The following is a 5751-nucleotide window of genomic DNA, read 5'->3' as shown; positions in this document are numbered from 1 at the left end:
GAGTTTGACACCATTGCTCTAAGGTAGCTCAGAATGAATTGCAAAAATATCCTCCAGTTCTGTTCACACAGGCAGAAATTATGGCCAAAGCTATTTGTTATTGCAGTAAGTGGGCACAGTCTTCTTCTTTATGTTAAGCAAAAAAGTAACGTACCATCTGCATTTAATGACTTAGGAAGATAGTAGATAACTGTAGATAAATTTTCAGTGTGTCATGCCTAAATATATTCAATTTCTTATGTCATTTCATAGCATTAAATTTCTAGCCTTGCATGGCATGGAAGGACTAAGGTTTAAGAATATGTATTCTGATCACTAAAATCCCTCACTCTTACAACTAATGACACGATAATGACAAGGTTTTCAGCAGGGTTATAAGGTCTCCAGGGTGGCAGAATATAGTGTTTCCATTAAGCTTGCTCTCTTGGCCTCTTTTCTTTTCCCCCCACTTTCAGTCTCTTAAGGGAGGCACTCCAGAAGTTCCCAAGTGGCTTATTTACTTTTCAGATGGTCCAGTATCCCCTCAGCAGCCCTCCACAGCCGACATTGGATTGGCTTGTGGCACTGCATTCAAGTCCTCTTACTGTGCTTAAGTAGAGCTGCTTTCTAAGACCTAAGATACATTCTCTTGAGCCGGAGGAAGATGGTGAGATGAAAGGAATTGTGAAATACACACACAAAAAAATAATTCCCTGAAGAAGAAGGCAGGTGGAAAAGTCAAAAGGGAAAAAGTTCAAATGGATGAAGAAAGAAACCTTTGCAAATAGTACAATGTTTGTTTATTAGGAGAAAACTTCCTTTTAAAGACTTGAAGGGCAGTAACAAGGTAACGTAACACTGTGTAATAATTTAGATTTATCCAATTGTTTTTGTGCCAAGACAAATGAGGATGAGTACATGTGTTTGTACTGTATCTTTTGGTCAGAACCCTTAGTGCAGCATGTAAATCATCTTTGGTTCTAGAGTCCTCTGTGGTTCTACCGTCAATACTGTGAATGGGAACCAAAGTGCCCTGACTGTAGATAAACAGGAGAATGCTATCCTGGAGTGGATCGCCAAAGTGCCACATCTGTCATTAGCTAAAAGAAGATGGTAGTACAGAAAACGGAGGGACAATGTGATTTTGTCACATGCATAGCCCTTTATCTGTTTCTTAATTAGTTTGTCTCCTATGGCTACACAGCAAATTCAAAAGTGTTAAATTTTTTGGTGTTAATAGTCTCCTTGCAAAAGTAGAGTTAATTTTACTCTAAGTAGAGTCACATTCTTTTAATGTAACTCTGAGGTGTAAAATGATAGTAGTTAAAATCGAGTGTTAAAAATGAGTGTTTCTCTGTCAAATCTGGAGGTGTTACAATGGAAACATTAACTCTTGACCTCTTAACTCTGAACTCCTAGAGGGGCTATGACACCAACAGAGTAAATTCACAGACTCCGCCCCCAGCACGGCTCCAATCGAAGCTGAAGTGAAGCCGTTTCAGAACATTTTGCTCTACATATTTGAGTTGTTTGCCATGCTTGGTAAGTCATTTTTTCAAAGATTGTTTCAATTATTATTATGAGCTTTTACTTCTGTGGCTCTTTGGAGTTGAGACAAAGCTGTGTGAAAGGCATTAGCCGTGTTGCTCGGTGATAGCATAATATTCTGTTTTAGCTAGCTGAAAGGTATTGTTTGCGGGCAAATACCACAGCCTTGGAAAAAAAGCTTGCATGTGAATTTTCAGTCAAACTTTTGGTCAAATACACCTAAAACAATGTCTAGAATGTGAAATGTTGGTATAATGGTGCTACTTGAAGCCTGAAAACGATCGCCCATAAAAAAAAAAAACGAGCAAACAGCAATAACTGACGTCCTGACTCGATTCTACGTTAACATAGATCCCTTCAGAGATTTGTGCACACGGTTTAGGTAAAAATGAAAAAGGTTGAGGTTTTACATTTAGTTCAGTATTACCTGTTGCCTGTGTCTTTGTCTTTTGGGAAAATACTTTACACAAGTAATGGCTCAAAGAGGATTCCTTTTTTTTACTGTGCTGCAATTGTTTACTGGATTATTTGTGCCGTTAATTAGTGTCAACTAATATTTATTCAATCTCTGCACAGGATATGCTTGTGAAGATGGAATATGGGGGAGAGCAGAAGTGCGCTGAAGTTCCACAAAGTGATGAATGAAGGACATGCATATTGTATTGAAGAAATAAGTGTTGAGAATGCTGTTATTTGCATTTACCATGTCAGACCTTTTGATAAACAAAATTCTAATGAAAGTGAGAACATGTATACTGTTACATCTTTCAGAAAATGTTTTGAAATTGTGGTGCACAGTTCAGAATAAATGTTTTTCAAAAACCATTGCATCTTTTTAGTAAATGTTTATTTCCAAAAGAAATTTCTAGAAGTTCAGAACAGTAAAATTCCTGCTTTTTAGAATGAATTAGAAGATAACTCTTACGTAGTTAAACTAAAATACTCTTTGAGAGTTAATATATAAACTCTTAACACCAAGTGTTAAATTATCAACTCCAGACAGATTTGGTGTTTAACACTAAATCAGAGTTAATGTACCAACTCTCCAAAAAGAGTTAAATTAACACTCTCTGGTGTGGACCCATATAGACTTTAATAGTGTTGAAATCAAATCCGACAGTGTTAATTTGGACATGGTGGATTTGCTGTGTATGCTGAGCCACTGTACAGAACAGGTGGTGCATAAGTCCTCTTCTAAAGAACTACAAAGGATTTTGTCTCAGTAATAATTAATATTTTCTCCCACAAACCACATTTTACCAAAATATTCAAATCCTTAACTTCACTGCACCCACAAAACTTGCACCCAGCTGAGCGACAATCCCATATGGAAAAGAATTAGAAAAAACTTATAAAAGACTTGCCTCAGCTTTAGCTTGCTCCATATAGTGAATCATATAAGGCTTATATGATTGTTTTTAATCTGGATTCTTCAGCTGTCTTTTGTTAGTGTTCCTACCACCTTCTGTTTACACTAGAAATTTGCTTTGTTAAAAATTTTTTGAAGGAAAAAATGAACAAAAAAACAACAACACACATTTCTCCATTGCAGGTAATCAGAGGTGATCGTAACAATATAATGTGCTGTTTTGACCGAGTGACAACTTAATAGCCGTTTGTTCTTCCAAATAAAGCTACTAAATCAGCTCTGGTTCTGACAACATGATGCATGCACTTTCATACTGGTTCAATTAAGTATTGTACCTGTGGGGGAATATTGGCTGAGAGGGGGGAAAAAAATGAGACCATCAGAACAACGCTGTTTTGAATTGAACAACATTGATATTGGTGGACACTGATGACAATAACCTGTTTACTCTCAGGCTCAGTTGTGAAGATTTACTAACAGTGTAATGGAAAACGTAAGAAAAGCAAGTACATATAAAACCAAAGAAATAGTGACACACTTTAGACATAACATAATCATACTGGATACAAGTTTGTTTGAGTAGAAATATCTATAGATATCTATATATATCTATATATCTATATATATGCCGAGTATAACCTGGAAGTCCCGAGGTCAAAATGGGAGATGCCCCCAAGGGTGGTGGAGAATGACCGAGCTAAGATCCTGTGGGACTTCCAGATACAGACGGACAAAATGGTGGTGGCTAACCAACCGGACATAGTGGTGGTAGACAAACAGAAGAAGACGGCCGTAGTGATCGATGTAGCGGTTCCGAATGACAGCAATATCAGGAAGAAGGAACACGAGAAGCTGGAGAAATACCAAGGGCTCAGAGAAGAGCTCGAGAGGATGTGGAGGGTGAAGGTAACGGTGGTCCCCGTGGTAATCGGAGCACTAGGTGCGGTGACTCCCAAGCTAGGCGAGTGGCTCCAGCAGATCCCGGGAATAACATTGGAGATCTCTGTCCAGAAGAGCGCAGTCCTGGGAACAGCTAAGATACTGCGCAGGACCCTCAAGCTCCCAGGCCTCTGGTAGAGGACCCGAGCTTGAAGGATAAACCGCCCGCAGGGGCGTGCTGGGTGTTTTGTCTATATCTATATATATACAGACGGCAATTGTGGTATTACCACAAACCATTAGGTCATCTTGTCACTTGACAGGCAAGCCATACTATGCATTTATTTCCCAGGAGTCACTGGATTGACATTCATACTAGACATCCACAAGGGGAAGCAGTCAATGATGTCACCACCTCATAAATGGCAGCCCAGCGGCAAGCAGTATGACGGCTGCAGGACAACAAAGGGATCAGTGGCATTTATACTTTTTTTCATTATACAGCTGCCATTACTTTAAATGACATTGATAAAAGCTATTGTGATTTAAAATATAATATAAACATATAATGTATATAATATAAATAACAAAAAAGTGATAAAAAGAGAAATATATCATGAATTAGAAACAGGATGTACAGCTGACTATAATTATAAATAAATAGCAGATTTTCAGAGCAAACTCCACTTTTCAAACATTTCAAGAATCTGGATGAATCTCTGTGCACGAGGGACAATATACTGCATCTATTACAGTCCAGGTGCTGAACAGCTGAGCAGCTAGAATCCCATATCAGACTAGAATGAAACCCCATTCCTCTCCCAAAATTTCAACATGTGGTCCTACCATCACATTAAAAATGACCTTTTCTTCTCCCCTTAAAATGGTATACATATGGTTTAAACATGTGACATGTTTTTATGTGCTACTATAAAATATGGGCTCATGATATTTCTAAATCATTGCATTCTTTTACTATTTACATTTTACATAGTCCCAACTTTGATGGAACTGGGCTATAAAACAAACAATCTGTGTGTGAGTTATTTTGCATCAATTGTTTAGCAATTACAACCTGAGGCTCAAACTTAAATAGACAATTGGCTGACAGTTTCATGGTCAGGGGAGGTCTGTTCCCTACAGAAGAGAGCCACCAGGAATAAAAGCAGGCACATTTTTTTTTCTTTTCCAGAATTCTGAAATTAAAGTCAGAATTCTGACTTTTTTGTCAGCCAGTTGTCTGTCTAATTTTGAGGCTTTTCTTTTCTGTGGCCCTAATCCTCTTCCCTAGTCCCCTCATTATTTCATTACAAATGAAATTATTCCTTGGACTCCCTAGCTGAGACTAGGAATTATCTCAAAATATCTTTTATTTGCTTAATATGTCATAAAATAAGGGAAATGAGGGGAAAAGCCTCAACTGACCACGAACCAGTAAATTCATTAATTGCTTTTAAGCCTCTCAAAATGGGAAACCTTGTATAAACATGGCTGTAAATCCTAAACTGGTAATTCAGTACCTTTTGTTAAATTGAATTGTTAAAGCTGCACTTTAGTCAGTAGATGGTTTGATTTAAAATCTACTGTGGTAGTATGCAGAGGGAAAATCACACAAAAAATGTCATTGTCCAAATACTTGTGGACCTGACTGTAAGTTCTCCTCTTGGGCAGTATTATGTTGAAGTTTTATAAAGGTTGATGATAGGTAGTCTTACACAATAGCATAATGTTCATTTAATGCACCAAAATCAATAAAAGCCTGACAGCTCAGCCTGATTCAATCCCAAATGTACTTTTCTCTTTCTTCCTGTGTTGCATTTTCATGGTTCAGACATCAATTGTGTCGAATCCCCAGAGACAGTTGTGCGTCTCTCCTTTTCTGAGCTGGCAGCAGTTTTTTGACTTAAAAAAGACAAAGGAGAAAAGAAAGAGTCCACTAAAGGTTTAAAAATTTTCCCTTTATACATTTTGACTTT

At 37.7% G+C, this 5751-nt stretch overlaps 1 long non-coding RNA gene across 1 annotated transcript; it reads left to right on the top strand.

Annotated features, from left to right (window-relative positions):
* Positions 1 to 1187: 1187 nt before the first annotated feature.
* LOC146676940 (uncharacterized) lies at positions 1188 to 2352 on the top strand. Its single transcript, XR_014907293.1, has 2 exons — positions 1188 to 1521; positions 2104 to 2352. It is a non-coding gene; the product is annotated as an uncharacterized LOC146676940 (long non-coding RNA).
* Positions 2353 to 5751: the final 3399 nt, after the last annotated feature.

The sequence above is a fragment of the Rhamphochromis longiceps genome, linkage group LG2 (genome assembly GCF_057381845.1).
Source record: "Rhamphochromis longiceps isolate RC_006_pf linkage group LG2, R_longiceps_female_GT1.1, whole genome shotgun sequence".
Classification (NCBI taxonomy): Eukaryota; Metazoa; Chordata; class Actinopteri; order Cichliformes; family Cichlidae; genus Rhamphochromis; species Rhamphochromis longiceps.
The sequence above is the reverse complement of the archived record's forward strand: the minus strand, read 5'-3'. Positions and strand labels throughout refer to the sequence as shown.